A 20,795-nucleotide genomic window follows, 5' to 3' on the forward strand; every position below is an offset into this window, starting at 1 on the left:
TTGGATATTACAAATGCTATCCTCTTGCATGGTGGGCCAGGATTGAGGAGTCAGTGATTCCTGGCCCTAATTTGTATTTTCATCCTCAATGATCCCAGTGCTTGCCAATGTAAGGGAGGCTGGCAGCAGAAACACTTGTGTAGTCAGGGAGTTTAGCAGACTGAATACAGGGCTCCTATATAACTTGCGCCACGCTTTACGGCACTAGCGACATGGGTTCGATTCCAGCTGTTGCCTGTAATGAGCTTGTACATTCTCCACGTGAGCTTCCTCCGGGTGTTCCTACAGTCCAAGGAGATACTGGTTAGTAGGCTAATTGATCATTGTAAATTGTCCTGTGATTAGGCCAGGGTTAAATGGGGGGTTGCTAGGTGGCATGGCTCGAAGGGCTGGATGTGCCCACTCCACATTTTATCTCGATTAGAAAATAAAAAGTACTGCCCACCTGGACGAGCCAGCGAGCACTGTGAGGGTCATGGTTTTTGACTTCTCCAGTGCATTCAACACCATCTGCCCTGCTCTGCTGGGGGAGAAGCTGACAGCGATGCAGGTCGATGCTTCCCTGGTATCATGGATTCTTGATTACCTGACTGGCAGACCACAGTACGTGTGCTTGCAACACTGTGTGTCCGACAGAGTGATCAGCAGCACTGGGGCTCCACAGGGTACTGTCTTGTCTCCCTTTCTCTTCACCATTTACACCTCGGACTTCAACTACTGCACAGAGTCTTGTCATCTTCAGAAGTTTTCTGATGACTCTGCCATAGTTGGATGCATCAGCAAGGGAGATGAGGCTGAGTACAGGGCTACAGTAGGAAACTTCGTCACATGGTGTGAGCAGAATTATCTGCAGCTTAATGTGAAAAAGACTAAGGAGCTGGTGGTAGACCTGAGGAGAGCTAAGGCACTGGTGACCCCTGTTTCCATCCAGGGTGTCAGTGTGGACATGGTGGAGGATTACAAATACCTGGAGTTACGAATTTACAATAAACTGGACTGGTCAAAGAACACTGAGGCTGTCTACAAGAAGGGTCAGAGCCGTCTCTATTTCCTGAGGAGACTGAGGTCCTTTAACATCTGCCGGACGATGCTGAGAATGTTCTACGAGTCTGTGGTGGCCAGTGCTAGCATGTTTGCTGTTGTGTGCTGGGGCAGCAGGCTGAGGGTAGCAGACACCAACAGAATCAACAAACTCATTTGTGAGGCCAGTGATGTTGTGGGGATGGAACTGGACTCTCTGACCGTGTTTTTTGAAAAGAGGATGCTGTCCAAGTTGCATGCCATCTTGGACAATGTCTCCCATCCACTACATAATGTACTGGTTGGGCACAGGAGTACATTCAGCCAGAGACTCATTCCTCCGAGGTGCAACACAGAGCGTCATAGGAAGTCATTCCTGCCTGTGGCCATCAAACTTTACAACTCCTCCCTTGGAGGGTCAGACACCTTGAGCCAATAGGCCGGTCCTGGACTTATTTCCTGGCATAATTTAGATAATACTATTTAACTATTTATGGTTTTATACTATTTAATTATTTATGGTGCAACTGTAACGAAAACCAATTTCCCCTGGGATCAATAAAGTATGACTATGACTATGACTATGACTATGAATCTGCCGGTGAAAATAGGGTTAAGTTTTCCGCTCCCTCTTTCACAATAAACGACCTGCTGTTTTCACAGGGGTGGGGTCTAGCTAATATAATCTTCAAAGCACTTTCAGCTGCTTAACCACTTTGTACACATCTGTGAACAAATGATTTGGTAATTGTTGAGTAAGTGTGTGGTGTGGGAGCATTTCTTTTCCTTGTAATAGATATATGTTAGATATGAAATTTGTTGCGAGAGAACACTACACGTACATTGCTGTGCCCCTTCTTCATATGATCCATATTATTCTATTTCGATTTCATTAGCATGACACCAATTTTCCTTTTGCACACATACCCTGAGCAAAATGTCTGAGAGGGTTTCACATTCCGTATATAGTGAGGCCTTAAACTAGCAAGGCGGGCTGAATATCTCACTCCTGCTTGTACTTCTTACGTCCTTTACCATGCATATGTGCAATATTCTACCAAAGGCCTTCTGCTAGTAAGCTAGTGTTTACCCACTTGACCCGCAGCTGCCCAGGAGAGAGGTGTCAAAGTTGTGGCGCTCTACTGGAGCGCCAGAGGCAATATGGTGTGGCGTCAATGCTAGCACCAGTGCTGCCCTCGCGTGCTTACTCAGCAAAAGACAAGGTGTATTGTGTTCGACTGCAGACTGCTGGAACATTCATGGACTCGGGAGCTTGGACTATATATATTTTTCTGTGTGACTGTATTTTATTGTTGTCATACAGTATACAGTACGTACTGCAGCTGGCTGGTGGTATACTAGCCTCAGCACCGGATTTCGAGGTGATTGGTCCCAGGATTGAACCCAGCCGGCTCTTTGGCTCCTTGCACACTTTTCATCCATGCTGGGTTGAGCATCGAGCTGGCAACTCTCGGCCCCGGATCAACACTGTTTTGTTTGGTTGTATTCATGGGTATTTGTGAATAGTTGAATGACAATTAAACTTGAACTTCATTGTAGGCAGTTATATTCCTAAGGTGCGCAAACAAGGCAGTCAGAGTTCTTCTTGCCGGGGGACAGCAGGGATTTGATCAGAAGAAAAGACAAGACCCAAGGTTGGTATGACATCAGAGACTACAGATGCTGGAATATGGATTAAAGAAAAACAGTTGGAGGTACTCAGCAGGTCAAGCATCGTTTGTGGAGGCAAAGAAATGGCTGACATTTTTAGTCTGGTCCTGATGCCATGTCTCAATCTGAAGTGTCCACCATTTCATTGCCACCACAGATGCTGCTAAACACACTAAGCTCCTCCAGTAGTTTGTTGTTGCAGTTGACATGGCAAATTGGCATTGACCTTGGATGGAACCTTGTAAGCCATATTAAGATGGTGAAATAGGTCACTAATTTCTGATTGCTTCTTTCTCTCCTTTCCCTTCTGGATGAGGGGTTTGACGCTTTTCCTCATGGATTCTGACAAGCAACTGGAAGTATGTTGATCTAAACCAGTCCAGTCATGAGGAGCCAACTACTGCTCAGCCAGGAAGCCATCATTTTCCGGAACTTTATCTGACACAGAGTCATGGAATGATACAGCATGGGAATATGCCATTTGGCCCAACTCATCCATGCCTACCATGTTACCTACCTGTTAGACCCATTTGCCTGTAATGAACCCACATCCCTCTAAACCTTTCCTATCCATGTACCTTTCCACATGTCCCTTAAATGATATAATTGTATCCACCTCTACCACCTCCTCTGACAACTCATGCCATATACCCACCACCCTTTGTGTGGAAAAAATTGCCCCTCAGATACCCTTTCTCCATCTCATCTTAAATCTGTGCCCTCTAGTCTGAAACTCCTCTGCTCTGAGAGAAAGACTCACCAATCACCTCATGATTTTATATACTTCTATTAGGACACCCCTTAGCCTCTTACACTCTAGGAAAAACACCCTGGAGAATCCAGTTTCTCCTTATAGCTCATGTCGTCTAGATCTAGTAACATCCTTAAGAATCCTTTCTGCACCCTTTTCAGCTTAATGACATCCTTTCTATGACTAGGTAGTCAGAACTGCACATAATACTCAAAGTGTGGTTTCACCAACATCTTGTACAATTGTAACATGTATCAAAGCCGTGACTGATGAAGGCATACGTGCCAATGCTTATTGCACTAGTCTGTCTGACTGTGTCTTCACTTTCATAAAACCATGTATTTGTATCCTAACTCTTGTGTGCTGTCATTTATAGCTTCTCAGATCAAGTCTGCAGGTTCTGGAAGACAGTGGCCTTTGTAATCTTCAAATCAGCAAGTAGAATTTACTGATCTGAAATAGATCTGGCAGCAAGACTGTTACAGAACCATCCTCATCCTTAAAGATACTTTGCATATTGTTCATATAGATAATTTCATTATAATCTGTATTGATAGGATGGTATGCAAGCCAAGTTTTTTTTTGTTTGCATTTAAAACTTGCAAAGGTGCACGGAGGTACTGAAAGGTAAAGTGGTAACCGAATGCAGAATGAAGTATTACAGCAACAATGAAAGTGCAATGCAGGTGGGCAATAAGGTGTAAGGTGCTAACGGAGAAGATTATGAGGCCAGGTGCCAATCTTCTTGTACTAGGGGACTGATCAGTCTGGAAGTTAGAGAAGTCGATGCTCATGCCCAGGTTGAAGGCTACTGAATTGGAATATGAATTGCTCCTTGAACCTGAGAGTTGGATATCCAGCATCTGTAGAACCCTTTGTGTTAATGAATTTACCTAGAAATTTAATCACATGACCAATTGAATACTTCCCTAGTACAATAAGATGGATTATTGACCTCACAGTCTCCCTTGTAGTAATCTTAATGTCTACATTTTCTCTGTACTGTACCACTTACCCTTCATTCTGGTGTTGTTTTCCCTTGTACTGCCTCAATATATCATTGTAATGAATTCATCGTTGTGGACGGTAAGCAAGGCATGTTTCTCATTGTACCCCGGTACACGTGACAACAGTAACCACTTTTTCCAATTTACTATCTCCTACACAAAAGAATAGATTGTTTTGTGAAGAAGGCTGAGGAGGGGTTAAAAAAAAGTGCCAACCATGATTGAATGGTGGAGCAGACTCAATGGGCCAAATGGCCTATTTCTGCTCCTATGTCATGTCAAATAGTAGAAATCAAAGTAAATTCATTATCAAAGTATATATATGTCACCATATACTACCCTGAGATACATTATCTTTCAGGCATTCACATCAGATACAAAGAAACACAATGGAATCAATGAAAAAAATACACGCAAAGATGGACAACCAATTTGCAAAAGAAATCTGACACCTGTTTCCATAAAAGGCTGTGAAAAATCCAAACTGCGAGATCAGAGAAGATGGGGCAGAGAATAGGTAAATGAAATTGTGATACAGATCAACAAATGTGAGCTAATGAGTGGCAGACAGAGTGAAGGGCCAAATATGATTCTTAATCTCTGCACGTGTTATGATCTTTTGTAGCTCGAGGCTTGCCACTGAGCAAAGTGGTTGTGAATCAGCAGTGAAGTGAGCTGCAGGAACCATGAACAAAGTATCCAGTGGGGAGGAGTGCACCACGCGGGTTTCTATTACGTGAACAGGAGAAAGTCTGCCGAGGCAGGAAATCCAAAGAAACACACACAAAGTGCTGAAGGAACTCGGCATGCCAGGCTATGGAAATGAAAATAAACAGTCGACGTTTCAGGCCGAGACTCTCCTTCAGGACTGGGAAGGAGGGTGCCAGAATAAAGAGCTGGTGGAGGGAAAGTGGCGAGCTGGAAGGTGATAGGTGAAGTCAGGAGGGTGGGAAAGGTCAAGGGATAGAGACAAAAGAATCTGACAGGAGATGAGAGTGGATCATTGGAAAAAATAGGCAGGTGAGAAGAGGTAAAAGTTCAGAGTGGGGTGGTGATGGAGGGGATTTGATCATCAGAAGGAGAAATTGATATTCATGCTATCAGATTGGAAGCTACATGCCAGACTTTCTGGGGAACCCATCATTATCATCATCATCAGGTGCCGTGCCCAGTTTGAGCTTTGACTGCCATGTCCCACACACTCCTGTTTCAGGTCAAGTGGATCAATTCATTGGTATTCATTTCCAGTTCTCTGGCTGCTGTCTCCATCATCATTTGTCTTTGTCTTCCTCTTGCTTTCTTCCCTTCAATCCTTCCCATAATTACTGTGCATTCTAACTCCTCTTTCCTAATCACATGTCCAATGAAGTTACGTTGCCTTTTCATGATCTCATACATTATTTCTCTTTTTGTGTTTGCTCTGTTCATGACATCCTCATTAGATATTCATTTCGTCCATGATATTCTTTGCATCCTCCTCAAAAACCACATCTCTGCTGCTACAATTCATTTCCTCATGTTACTAGATATTGTCCTGAGCCATATAACATAACTGGATAAACGTAACTTTTCAGTGCTCTGAGGTGGGTTGTCATGCCTAGTTTAGTATTGGTCAGTATATGCTCTTCATTCTCCTGAAGGTGTCTTTTGCCATCCCTATTCTTCTTTTAATGTAGCAAAAGTTCTGTACTTGTTTTACGTCTTCCCCGTTTATTCTCAGCCTGCATATGGGATTCTTCCTCTTTTTGGATATCACCATACATTCTGTCTTTTTACAATTGATAGATAGACCCATTTTTGCACTTTCTTCAACAATTATATCAATTAAGTTTTGTAGTTCTTCCTCCGTACTTGCAATTAACAGTGTCATCTACATGTCTGAAATTATTGATGTTTTCACCGCCAACTTTGATTCCCAAGATGTCTCTTATTTTTTGTAATATTGTTTCACTGTACACATTAAATAAATCAGGGGAGAAAACACACCCTTGTCTAACGCCTCTCTTGATTTTCGTAAACTGACTCACTTCTCCATCTATTCTTACAGCGGCTGTTTGTTCCTAGTACAGATTTCTGATTGGGCGGAGGTCTTTCGAATCTAGATCTAGAGTTTTCTGTAATATTTCGAATAACTTATTGAGCTTCACTTTATCAAATGCTTTTGTGTAGTCGATAAAACAAACAAATAAATCTTTTTTCACTTGAGTAACTCGTTCAGATCATCAATATGGGGAAACCATAGTTAAACTGAAATTCTTGAACAGCCCGGAGGCGATTTCGCCTCATCCACTGAATTCCTAGTATGATGCTTTACCACCACCGACCCCCCCCCCCCCCAAACATCCAGGCGATTCCGCCCTCAAACAGGGGTCAAGGAAGCAAAAATAAAACCAAGAGGGACACGGCGGGTCGAGCAGCATCGGATGAGGCAGGGTCTCCGCACAAAGCGCTCCCCTAACTCAGCTCGCAAACAAGAGAAGTCTGCAGATGCTGGAAATCCAAACAACACACATAAAACGCTGGAGGAACTCAGCAGATCAGGCGGCATCAATGGAAACGAGGACTGTTTATGCTGTTCCGCGAGGTCCTCCGGTAGCCTTCCTTCTTGGGTATATACATATATGTATTTTGCTCCAGGTTCCAATATCTGTCACTTCCTATGTCCAGCGAGGAAAGGGTTTGGTTTTGGATGATGTGTGAAGTGTGTAAGCGTCAGGAGTACTCGTCAAATCTCGGAGAAGGCTAGACTTCCTGCTTAGGCTGCAATGCACTTTACAATTATCCTGCTTGCGAGCAAAGGGGGAGGAGTGAAGTTAGCGCGATTCATACTTCGCGTCTGCAATGGAAAGCTGAGGCCGCGCTCTGTCTAACAGCAGCACAGCGAAAGGTCTGTAGTTCCAGCCTGCGCTTCGCTTTTTATGTAATGGGCTTAAGCTAAATAATGTATTTTCACTATCTTGATGAAGGGTCTCGGCCCAGAACGTCGACTCTTTTTCCCTTTCGAGAGAAGAGGTGCTTTCTGATCTGCTGAATTCCTTCAGCATTTTGTATGTGTTACTCTTACACTTCTTGTGGTGTGCATTAATACAAAAAACAAAACCTGGTAAATCTCAATTCTCCATCTATAGTTGGAAAACGTTGTTTCTGCCGTGGACCATCACGTAGAGCGGTTTTCTGTCTACTTAGTGGTTGTCAGCGTGCAGTCAGTCCCGTGCGCTTTGTTTGAGGGAACGGTAGTGGCTCTCAGCGTCCCGTCTGCGGTTTTGCCGGGGTAACCATCCTCCCCTGTGGGCTACCCACCTGCACGCGTTTTCTTCAGTCCCCACTGTTACAGCAAAACGCCTCGCTTGCCATCGAGTTGCTTTTTTTTCTGACTTTCTGAACGAACAGTCATATTGAAGGTTTCCTGTTTCGGTGCCTCATCCGGCCACGTGTAAAATTGGGTACTCGGACTGGGAGTTATTGCTGCGAGCACATTTTCTGCTCGACACTACAGTAGGTCGCATAGGAAGTAAACGCGGAGAGTTGACGCCACTTCATGAAGGTAGCTGAGCAGAAATTGAAGCTCCTAGGGGGTTTTTCAGGGAAAGGGGGAGACTTGAACGGGGTTTGGATGTTTGGTGGGTGATCTGGGGAAATTAATGGTAGCTTGACTGTGCTGAGGAGAGGTTGTCATTGCTCGAGATGACATCAGGGATATTGGGGAGAGTTGTGGGAGGCAGGTTCAGGATTACTGAAGAGAGCAAGCGACGGGCTAAAGGTACTAGGGGAAGTTCCTGGGGAGAATTGGAGATTGGTCAGAGGCCACTGAGATCTTCAGTGATCGTCAGGGATACTGGGGAGAGTTCAGGTGAGTTGATAGTTGCTCAGAGATAGTCGCGGTGAGTATTGCTGGTTAGTTAGCTGGAGATCTTAGAGATGGTGGTTCTTCGTGGGTCTTGAGGTGATTTGCTGAGCAGTCGGAAACTCTGGAAAAATTGGGTGTTGGGGAGAATTGGGATTTGGTCAGACGCCCTGAGAGGGTTTCTGGTTTATTACGCGTACTGGCGAGCATTGGTGGCTTCAGAGATCTTGAACGCTGGGTGGATGTCCTGGGGAAGATAAGTGATTGAAGAGAGGTGCTGGGGTGAGTTTGTGCACGGTTAGGGTAGGAGGGAGAATTGAAATTATGGATACAGGTGAGAGTTCGTCTGAAAACTGGTAAGAGATGTTGTTGATTAGATTTACTGTAAAGAAATAACACTTAGGTGTATCAGGCAGAGTTCACGTTGATTGGATGTATTATGAAAAGTTTGTTCTTGAGTGGAGAGAACTGCTGGTTGTTTAGATGACTGGAGAACATTGCTGCTTGATTGGAAGATGTGGGAGTGTTGGTGATCAGCTGGAGGATCCAGAGAGAGTTAGTTGGTGATTGGTTGAAGGACCTGGAGAGAGTTGATTGAAAGACCTAGGGAGAGTTGGTGTTGTTTAGAGGTCATGTGGAGAGTTAGTTGCATAATTAAGGGCCCTGGAGACAGTTGGGGATTGGTTGGATGCCCTGGGCAGGGTTGATGGTCGGTAGGAAGTCCAGGATAGAGGTTGGTGTTGGCAACAGGTCCAGGGGAGATTTGGTGGCTGACTGGGGAATGGGGATAGGTTGATGGACAGTCAGAGGCCCTGGCTAGAGTTACCGGTTGGTGAGAGGATCTGGGAGAGTTGCGTGAGTCCAGTGAGAAGAGTCCAGTTCATGAGATGTCTTGGGCTAAATTCATTGTTAGAAAGAGACCCGGGGAAAGTTGGTATTTGGTAAACAGCACAAGGGGAAGGTAAAATTATGGATATTGGAGACAGTTAGTGTTGGATTAGGTTGAGGAGAATTGTTTATAAGGAGATGTGCTGGTTCATTGATGGGTTGAGTTGATGAATTGATGGTTATTCTGGGGAGGACGTAATTAGCTGGAGGTTTTGAGGATGATTGCTGGTTGTTGAAGTTCTAGGCATCTGGTAGAGGATATCTGGAGATTGGTTATAGATGACGGGCTGAGAGTGGATGCTGATTGGCTGGTAGGCTGGCATTGGAAGAGAGTAGATGATCATTTAGGGGCATTTATGGTAAAGTTATTGTGTGGACAGGCTGTAGGGACAGCTGGTAACTTGGGAGGATTTGGTACTTGGCAGTGAATATTGGGGAAATTTTGATTATGCAAGGAAATTCAGTGGGGAGTTATTGATTGGTCAAAGACTGGATCTGCAAACAGTTTTTATTTATTTTGACACAACTGGGAGCTATTAATATTACTAAAATGCTCTTGTTATTCGTACAATGAAGGATTTACTTTGGACAGGGTTGGAAGTTTAGGAATGTCGTTTTCAAGTGTTCTGATGCAGTGTGTGGGATTTAGGATCTACTTTGGAACTTGTAAGGAGGTGATGTGTGTCTCAGTAAACAAGTGCTGAATGTGTTTTGTGGGCTTCCCTGTCCTCTCCATACAGTGAATTGTTGACATGGAAAGTCCAATAATGCTATTGAGGCACTCATTTTGTTTTTCGGAATGGAGACACATGACACTGCATCGGCTAGAACCTGAAGCACACATGAAACTCTGAAGGAACTCTGCAGGTTAGGCAACTTCAAAGGATGAAATGTCAACTGTCTGTTTCCACTCATAGATGCTGCCTGACCTGCTGAATTTCTCCAGTGTTTTGTATGTTACACACTTACTCAAGCTTGCTTATTCCCTATTTCCATTCACTCACACTGGAGTCTGCTTTGGTTGACAGGGTGCTGGATTTTCATGGTCATTTATGTGAAATCTTCCTGGTTCCGCCCCAAGTTTCCTGTACTGAGATAGATGCTCCCAACCAAAGCATGCCCAGGGCAGAGCAGTTAATCACCTGCTCCTCCATCGGGATTCTTGGCATTGCCTTGGGTACTTAGTTAGCTAACCTCCACTGTTGATGGCTACGCTCCTTCATAAAGTGCCCTCTTTGCCGAGGGAATGAAGGAAGCAAGGGAAACGGAAAGGAAAAGGAGGCATGCCTGAGGAAATTTGCCTCCTGTGAATAATAGTGGCTGATGGACAATGCAGAGGATTGACATATGGGGAAGGGGCAATTGGGGTCAGAATGAGGGTTATGGTGAAGAGTACAGTAGGATTTACCTTGTTGGTTAGGACTGGTAGGACAGGGCAGCATGATAGCATAGCTGTTACTGTTATGGCGCCAGTGACCCAGAACTGATTCCCACCACGGTCTGTAAGCAAGTTGGACATTCTCCCCATGACTATGTGAGTTTCCTCCGGGTGCTGTGGTTGCCTTCTACATTCTAAAGACTTGCGGGTTTTAGCTTAATTGGACACATGGGCTCATTGGGCTGGAAGGGCTCGATACCCTGCAGTATCTTTAAATAAATACGAGTGCATTGTTTCGTATTGATGAGGGATATTGGAAAAGCTTAGGAAATCAACCACAACCGTGTTAAGAGACTATGCTGGTGGACTGGGTTAGAGTTTTACTTCTTACAAATATGGGTGTGAACCTCTTGCCCATTGAGGTATATTTCAAGCAAAATTCAGACTGAAGTTGGTTCACTTGGATCTCGCTCTCTCCCAGTGTAGGAATGGAGTGGGAGTAGTAGTGGTCAGCATAAGGTTTTGCAATGTGTGTGGGCTCAGTTCCATTGCTGTCTGTAAGGAGTTTATACTTTCTCCCTGTGACCGTGTGAGTTTCCTCCAGGTGCTCCGATTTCCTCCCACATTCTAAAGGTGCACTGGTCAGTAGGTTAATTGGCTGTTATAAATTGTGTTGTGGTTAGGCTAGGGTTAAAAAGGTGGGTTGCTGAGAGGTGCAGCTCATTGGGCAGCAGGACCTGTTCTGCACTGTACCTCTAAATAAATAAATAGTATTTGCATACCCTTCCTTAAGGCAAAAAGGCCACTCAGTTATCCTGCACATGGACCAGCAACCGTGTAATCAACTAGAACTACATCATGTACGAGGGTTAGAAGTACTTTCTATAGCGCAGCGCACACAGAATGCTGGAGGAACTCAGCAAGTCGGGCAGCGTCTATACAGTCGATATTTCAGGCCAAGACCTTTCATCAGGACTTAACTGTTCGTGATGAAGGGTCTTGGCCCAAAATGCTGATTGTTTGTTCCTCTCCTTAGATGTTGCCTGGTTTACCGAGTTCTTCCAGCATTTTATATGTGTTGTTCAAGATTTCCAGCTTCTGCAGAACGCCTCGTTTTCTATAGTGCAGCGTTAATGAAGCCTTTCCAAAGTCAACAAAATGCCCTTTGACTTACGTTTTTTTCTCTCCAGGTGAGTGTTACTGATTCCTCTGACATACCTTACATATCACGTGTTTAAAAGGTCACATACTTAGTTGCGTAAATTCTCAATTGCAAAGAATTAAATTTTGATTTACTGAAGGGTTCTCAAGTTCAAAGTGTTCAAATGACACCAAAGAAATCGCTTGGTATAAATGTTTTCTTTTACAAGTATGCTTTACACAAGGATTGTGATGAAACTTGCATCTTTTAAAGGAAAAATGTAAAAACATTTGTAGCCGAGGGAGGTCGTAAAAATTGGAGGCGCTGAAATTAGTATTAGTTTTCTGTTTCAAAAAACCAATATATATACATAGATTGGGTTAAATGGCTGTCTATACTTTCTAACAATAAACGATATGGGTAGTGGCTGAGACTAGTACACCATTAACATTCCATCTACCTCTCCATGACTCAGTAATGCTCTTGCTCCTCACTGCTTCAGGGGACATGTTGGAGAGTCTCAGTAGTGGAAAGAATGACACACGTTGGGAAAAATGGAGGGAAGGAGATGAAAAGAACATAAGACATAAGTGTGGAATCTGGCCATTCAGCCCATTGAGTTTGCTGTGGCTGATGGCTGATTTAGATTAGATTAGATTCAACTTTATTGTCATTGTGCCGAGTACAGATACAAAACCAATGAAATGCAGTTAGCATCTGACCAGAAATGCAAAGAATAGTGTTATTTACAAAATAACTGTGGATAAAAAGTAAGTGCTACAGCACACAAATATAAAAGTACTGAGACAGTACAATATGGGTGCAATACTGCTTGTTGTTGTTCGTCCATCGTTGACGTCGAAGAGGACCTCGACACCATTATGATGGTGACGAGACTAGCGCGTGATTTGGATTTAAGTGAGGGAGAGTTGCGCAGCGTCAGCCTCACTCTCTCTTCCCAATTCCCATCTGGATCCAGTGGCAAGACAGAGTCTAGACGGCTGGAGATGGGACTAGGCACAGTGGATGACCAGGACGTCTTCTGTGTCTTGTCGTGCTCTACACGTTCCACGACGCTTGCAGAGACCACCGCCTTGACCGTTGGACCTTCCGCTGGTCTCGTCCGCTCAATCCGCCGGAGTCTGTCTTCACATGCTGGGATAGACAACTCCCTATCTCACCGAGGGTTTGAGACCTGTCAGCTACCCTCACCTGGTTTAGCCGGCTTGTCGAAGCCGTTGCCCAGGGTGTGGCCGCTGTCGCGTGCAAACAGCTACGGGGAGCCACAGGTGAGAGCTGAGTGCCAGGTGGGGACCAAAGGTGGACTAATACCCCACCAAAGGTGGGGTATATGGGGTGTCAGGGAGGGGTAGCACCTCTGGTGGGGGAATACTGCTTAGCGCTGTGATGAGAAGTTCAGCAGGGTCACAGCCTCGGAGAAGAAGCTCTTCCTGTGCCTGCTGGTGTGGGAGCGGAGGCTCCTGTAGCGCCTACTGGATGGGGGGAGAGTAAAAAGTCCATGGTTAGGGTGAGATGCATCCCTGATAATGCTTTATTACCTCTCTTGACCCCATTCTCCTGCCTTCTTCCTCTAACCTTTGACACCCTTGCTAATCAAGAACCTATCAACCTCTGCTTTAAACATACCCATTGACTTTGCCTCCATAGCAGTGAATTTCACAGATTAGTCACCCACCGGCTAAAGAAATTCCTCCTTATCTCTGTTCAAAGGGACGGCCTTCACTCCTGAGCTGTGCCCTCTGCTCCTAGAACCCCCGTCCCCCACCCCACTACACATATAACCTCTCCATGTCCACTTTATCTAGACCTTTCAATATTTGAAAGGCTTCAGTGAGATCCCCCTCATTTTGCTAAATTCTGACGAGTACAGGCCAGAGTCATCGAATCATCACAGAGGGAGAGGCGAAGAGTAGAGGGGGAGAGGGACTGGGAAATGCTGATGGATTTTTGGTGACAGAAAGGACCAGACAGGGAGTAGCACAGATTAGAAGTCACTAAAACAGTGGGAAAATATCTAGGTTGTGAGGAGCAAATAGAGAGAATCAAACCCAGCATGAGAGTGATTTGCAGGAGCCATCACGTGTACAGGTGAGAATGGTCGGACAGTGTTTCTGACCTGTAGCTGATTGCTCAGGTTTCAGCAATGTTCTGAATGTGCTGGGGACATGTTAGTGGTTAGTGCACTTTTGTGAGATTGAATGGGGGAAGGAATTTGCAAGTACCTGTAATCATCAGGTTTGTGGTATGGGAGGAAATTAAGGCTGGACTGAACCGATGTTCCCAGTGGAGAAGCAGAGAGTTAATATCCAATGTCTTGGCTATGACTGGTAATTTTGGAGGTATGGCACAGATATAAAAGTAGTTTAAGAGAATGCAAGTGGTTTCAAAAAGTGCAATTACAGTATAAAGGTATGCAACTAGTTCTTTTTTTCAGTTGTAGAATGGAAAATGGAAAGGGTGTAAAAAAATCCCTGAAGTAGGATCAAGCAAAATACGTTTGGGAATTCTGGTATGAACCAAGTTGTGAAAGGTGTACAGTATTCGAGGTGCCCTGGGGCTGGAGTTGCTGTGCCTTTGTGCTTTGTGTCTGTCCGTAACCATGAGGCAGTAAAGGCCGCCTTTGATCAGCTGATTCACTGAGGCGGGTTCCCACATTCAGCTCAATTACCTCTTTCATCAAATGAATAACTTCGCAGAATATTGACATTACTTCCACCTCATTGCTGTGTGACAGGGTGCAACTAATTAATCCGCAGTTAACAAATGTTTCTCCAAATCTCTGCTTCGTGGTCACAGCTGGATCCTGCTCTCCTGGGCCAGCAACGGGTGAGAGGAAGGGTGATGCAAAGTGTCACTGTTATTTGAGATGCAGACAGAATGTTCCTGCAAGAATAACCTCTGCCTGTCTCTTGTTTGTAATATTTTCCTGGAACTTATTTCTTACCCTTTGCCCTTGGACTCCTGACATCTGTTTCTGCATTTCTGAAGTCTCCTCTGCATCTTGGTGACTGCTCTTTCTCTTTCTTTCTTTCTTTCTCTCTCCCACCCTCCCCTCTCCCCACACCTCCCCTCCTCCACCCCTGACTCACTCTCTCTACCTCTCTCACTCTCTCTCTCTGTCTCTCTCTCTCTCATCAGCTCTATTCTGATTCCCTTCATAATTAACAGGATATATTAACAGGAACTAACCATCCTGCGAACAAGCATGTTTTTGGGAAGAAACTGGCCCGCCCAAAGGAAACTCATGTGGTTACAGGGATGATTGCAAACTCCACACAGACAGCATCAGAGGTCAGGATTGAACCCAGGTTCACTGGAGATGTGAGAGAGCAGTGCGCTCAGCTGCATCACCGTACCACCCTGACAGATCTCTAGAAATTTCTTCATTGATTTTCTTCTCTACTGCCCTGTCTCATAAAAAGATAAGAAACAGGAGCAGGAGTTGGCCATCTGGCTCGTCGAGCCTGCTCCACCATTCAATAAGATCATGGCTGATCTGGCCATGAACTCATCTCCACCCATCTGCCTTTTCCCCACAACCCTTAATTCCCCTACTGTGCAAAAATATATCCAACCTCGTCTTAAATTCTGAGGTAGCCTCCACTTCTTCAATGGGCAGAGAATTCCACATCTCCATCTACTCTTTTTTACTCTTTTCTCTCCTACACCCCCTCCCCTTCTTTCACTTACACTTAATCCAAATTCGCTCTAGTACAAAATTTTGCACCCCAATGTTGAATTGTTTAGTCCTGTTTGTGCAACTGGTGGATGAGTTGAATCTGTTTGCTTTTCTAAATTATGAAGTTAAAACATTGCATTTGTAAAAGCAGATACTGTAGATAACTGACTCGCAGAGAAACAGAATGTTCTGGAAAGGAGATAAGTCTGATGGACCTGAATGACCTTGATTTCTATGTCATCACAACGTTGGAGGTGAAATCCCAGCTGGCTGCCTATTTCCTGAATCGAAGTCTGAACAATACTTGTTCCAACTTATCTGCAAATTTGAGTTCATCCAGAATCCTGCTTTTAATATTCCATATCCTGTTAATAACTAAACATCTCTCTGAACTTTGTTTTCCAGATTATTGATTTTTTTTTATTACTCAATCTCAAGCTCTTGAAATCCTTCACATTGAAGGTTTATTATCAAAGAACATCTTTGTTACCATCTTGCAGATATTTATAGGAAACATAATTAAATACAACAGAATTTAGAGACAAAATACATAAAGACGGGCAAACAATGCAATTGAAGGCAAATTGTACAAACAAAAAAAAATAATGCTGAGAATATTTTACTTAGAAATACATTGAGGAACAGACCCTTCCTTGCTTTGCACCAGCCTAATCACAGAACAATTTACCATGAGCAATTAACCTACTTGCTGGTCTGTCTTTGGACTGTGGGAGGAAACAGAAGCACTTGGAGGAAATCCATGCGCACACAGGAAGAATATACAAACTTTCTTACAGAGGACACTGGAATTGAACGCCGAATTCTGTGCTAACTGGTAGACTACGTTGAATCTAATACTCTTTTGAAAGTGAGTCTGGAGGTGACACAACCACGGATTGGGCAGCGCGGTAGATACGGCAATTGTGCTTGCGAATTTGCACGTGGCAGCTAATTATTATTTGATCGTGATAGTACTTAACCACATACTTGTCATTGTAGTGCTTGTCAAGACTTGGACAGAGCATAGCAATGCTTTGCTGCTGTTTTGCTTTTGGCCTTCCCTGAGATATTGGACTTTCAAGTCAACTGACTCTGAAGACTAGCGGTATTAATTTAACGTAGAGTTAGATGTTAGAGCAATCATTACCCCTTATGCTTGAATCCAAATCTAGGGGCCATTAACTAAAACTCTCTAAAGGAACAGGAAGCCTACACTGCGGCTGGAAAGGACATCTAAACATTAAACGAATACCGCTAGTCTTCAGAGTCAGTTGAATTGAAAGTCCAATATCTCAGGGAATGTGGAAAGCAGAACAGCAGCGAAGTGTTGCAATGGTCTGTCCCAGTCTCAACAAGCACTACAATGACAAGTGTGGAGTTAAATACTATCACGATTAAATAATAATTAGCTGACACGTGCAAGTTCACAAGCGCAATTGCCTTATCTACTGCGCTGCCCAATCCGTGGTTGTGACAGGAGGATATGGAATCAGTTCCAAGTTGTGGTGAGTGAAGCTATATCCACACCGAGCATGAGCCTGATGTTTCAAGAGTAATAACTATTCCTGAACCTGGTGGTATGGGACCTGAGGAATCTGTACCTCCTCCTGGTGGTAGCAGTGGGAAGAGTGCGTGGGGTCTTCAAAGGTGGATGCTGCTTTCTTGTGGCTGCACTCCATGTTTAGTGCTAGGGAAGGCTTTCCCTGCAACGGACTGAGCTGCATCCACCACTGTCTGCAAACTTTTCCATTCCTGGGCATTGGTGTTTCCATACCAGGCTGTGATGCAAACAGTCCATGATACTCTCCACTGTGCATCTATAGAAGCTATATAGTATGCATATTCATCAAACCTCCCTGCTTGCCTGCTTCTCTCCTTCCCTTCATGGGGCTCAAATCCTGCCTTTTTGCCCAAACTTCTGATCATCCGACCCTAATGGTCTAAGTGTTGGTGGGCCTTGCTGGGAGTTCCGTGTGGAACTGCTAATATCTCCCTAGGTGAGTACATGCCGTCGCTGGGACTGCCACATACATGAAGATGTCCTGATCTGCATTCTGACGTTGGACTTTGCATGGAGCCCAACTTTGGAGCGGGAGCTTCTGATATCGCCCAGCCGTTACTAATCAGAATCAGTTTTATTATCACTGATAAATGTGATGAAATTTGTTGTTTTATTGCAGCAGTACAGTGTGAGACTGCAAGGTCAAATTTCTATATGGTAAAATTTTAAAAACAGATAATCATCATCATTATGTGTCACGTTGTATGATGTGGATGATCATGCTCTATGACCGTGATTGTTCTTGGCAAATTCTACAGAAGTGGTTTGCCATTGCCGCCTTCTGGGCCGTGTCTTTACAAAACCGGTGACCCCAGCCATTATCAATACTCTTCAGAGATTGTTGGCATGGTGTCAGTGGTCGCCTAACCAGGAGATGTGCTGTGCACCATATGACCATCCACTACCTGCTCCCATGGTTTTACATGACCCTGATCGGGGGGGGGGGGGGCGTGTGTGGATTGTGGGGCTAAACAGGAGCTGCACCTCACCCAAGGGTGATCTGCAGGCTAGAGTAGGGAAGGAGCACCTTACACCTCCTTTGGTAGAAACACATCTCCACCATGACACCCAGAAAAATAGATAAGTAATGCAAACGAGGAATAACGAGGTAGTGTTCGTGGATTCATGGACTGTTCAGAAATCTGATGGCAGAGAAGAAGCAGCTGTTCCTAAAACACTGAGTGTGGGTCTTCAGGCTCCTGTACATTGCCATCAAAACCTCTGCCGGGCACAGGAATTGTGTGGGCATTCATTTATATAGCAGTATAGAACATTGAAGGGGAAAATATTTGTTTGTGTTTGCTTGTTTGATTTAATGTTTTAAATTATTTACTTAATTGCTATTTCATTTTTCCTTAAGTATTTTGAAATGTTTGCTATTAGTGAGTAAACTGATCGTCATCCCGTCCTTTTGACCCTGGATTTGGATTCAGACATAAGGGGTAATGATCGCTCCAACATCTAACTCTACAACATATTTAGAGGCCTCTGGCTGAGAGCTTTGTCAAATGGCAAAGCTAGTGTGTGTGTCTGCTGTGTGTCAAAGATTTTCCAGATGAGTTTTGAAGGTTATTATACTGGCTCGCTGGTGCAGACCAGATTACATTTCAAAGTTCAAAGTAGGTTTATTATCAAAGTGCATTACAGTTTGTATATTATCACATACAGCCCTGAGATTCATTTTCTTGCAGGCATACACAGAAACACAGTAGATACCAAAATGAAAAAAAACCCCAATAAATATCAAGAACGTGAGATAAAGAGTCCTTGAAAAGGGAGTCCATAGCTTGTGTAAACGGTTTAGTGAAGGGGCAAGTCAAGTTATCTCTCCTGGTTCAAGAGCCTGATGGTTGAGGGGTCGTAACTGATCCTGAACCGATGGTGTGGTCCTGAGGCTCCTGTACCACCTTCATGATGGCAGCAGTGAGAAGAGAGCATGGAATGGGTGCTGGGGGCCTTTGATAGATGCTGCTTTCCTGCGACAGCACTCCATGTAGATTTGCCCAATGGTGGGGAGGGCTTTACCAGTGATGGACTTGGCTGTATCCACTTCCTTCTGTGGGATTTTCCATTCAAGGGCATTGGTGTTTCTATTGCAGGCTGTCTGTGATGGAGCCAGGCAATATACTCTCCACAACGTATCTATGGAAGTTTGTCAAATTTTTAGATGTCACGCCAAATCGTTGTGAACTATGGAAGTAGAGGTGTTGCCATGGTCTCTTCATAATGACACCCACGTGCTGGGCCCAGGGCAGATCCTCTGAAATGATTACTCTGAGTATTCTAAGGTTGCTGACCCTCTGTAATTCTAATCACCGATGAGAACTTGCTTATGGACTTTTGGTTTCCTCCTCCTGAATCAATAATCAGCTCCGGTCTTGCTGACATTTGAGTGAGAGTTTGTTGTGGCACCACTCTCTCTCAGCCAGATTTACGATTTCCTTCCTATATGCTGATCATCACCAGCTTTGATTCAGCCAACAACAGCGATGTTGTCGGCAAAGTTGAATATGCATTTACTCAAGACCCAAGTGCCAGTAATGCTTTGATACCCAGCTGTAGACTGATGCTGGCCAGAAGGATTGGTTTTGACATCTAATGTGGTTCAGTTCAGGACAATGTGGAACACAAGCTTTGCTCAGGAAAGTCTTGGTCAACATCTTCGTTGTGACTCTGTATAAAATGTGATCGCACTGCTGTAAAGTGCCTTGAGTATTGTGTTAAATATGTTACATCAGTGGTCCCCAACCACTGGGCCGCAAAGCATGTGCTACCAGGCTGTGAGGAAACTATATGAGTCAGCTGCACCTTTCCTCATTTCCCGTCACGCCCACTGTTGAACTTGAACGCATGCGAGGTCGTTACCCACGCGAGGACATCAGTCGGTCATTAACCTACAACTACTCGATAAGTAAAAAACAAACGTCGCTTGAGAGTTTCTTTGGAAGAGATAGTAGGGGACATAAAAGGCCTAACAATGATCATAACACAGAGACAGCTAAGGCCGAGACTGCAAAAAATAAAGAAAGCTTTCTTCAACAGAAAATACGAGGAGTCGTACATAAAATATGGCTTTATTGCGACCGGTGACTCGCACGCTCCAAGCCCCCTGTGTGTGATATGTGGAGACAAGCTGTCTAATGAGGCAATGAAGCTCTCAAAACTGCTTCGGCACCTTGAGTCCAAGCACCCTGCACTTAGAGACAAACCCATTAAGTTTTTTGAGTGGAAAAAACGTGAGCAAGCGGAACAGGAGCAAGTGCTGAGAGCGACCACCCCCACAAATGCTGCTGCTCTGACAGTGTTGTACATAGTGGCTAGCCTCATTGCTAAGGCTAAGAAGCTTTTCACCATTGGTGAAGAACTGATTCTGCCTGCTGCCAAGGGCATGTGCCGTGAACTGTTGGGAGAAGCTGCAGCTAACAAGATGGCACAGGTTTCTCTTTCAGCGACCACAGTTTCAAGGAGAATCAATGACATAGCGGAGGACATGGAAGCGCAGCTGTTGGAACAGCTTAACGAGTCTGGTTTCACTACCCGAGTCAAAGAGGTTGCTCCTGAATGCCAGTCTACACACTGTGTCACACACAGGGAAATGCTGGCTAGTGGAAAAATGTCATCTGATCTTAACAGCGTATTGAGTGACGTTGTTGAAGTTATCAATCACATCAGAGCAAAAGCCCTTAATTCACGTTTGTTTGAGCAGCTTTGCAAGGAAGTGGATACAGAGCACAAACGCCTTCTCTTTCACACTGAAGTCAGGTGGCTATCAAGGGGGAGAGCTCTGGCCAGGGTTTTTGAGATAAGAAAGCAGCTACAGAGATTTCTTTCAAG

At 44.5% G+C, this 20,795-nt stretch overlaps 1 protein-coding gene across 2 annotated transcripts in view; it reads left to right on the top strand.

The window, feature by feature from the left end:
- The first annotated feature begins 7,216 nt into the window (after positions 1-7,216).
- Positions 7,217-20,795, top strand: part of LOC140209997 (monocarboxylate transporter 1-like) — a 59,359-nt gene continuing 45,780 nt past the window's right edge. The window contains exon 1 of one of the 2 annotated variants that reach the window (XM_072278715.1): positions 7,217-7,336. The gene's annotated coding sequence lies outside the window, so the exon portion shown is untranslated. Of the gene's footprint in view, positions 7,337-7,907; positions 7,994-20,795 lie in introns of those variants that run through there. The other variant, XM_072278716.1, reaches the window with a different exon arrangement.

Source organism: Mobula birostris, chromosome 14, assembly GCF_030028105.1.
Source record: "Mobula birostris isolate sMobBir1 chromosome 14, sMobBir1.hap1, whole genome shotgun sequence".
Classification (NCBI taxonomy): Eukaryota; Metazoa; Chordata; class Chondrichthyes; order Myliobatiformes; family Myliobatidae; genus Mobula; species Mobula birostris.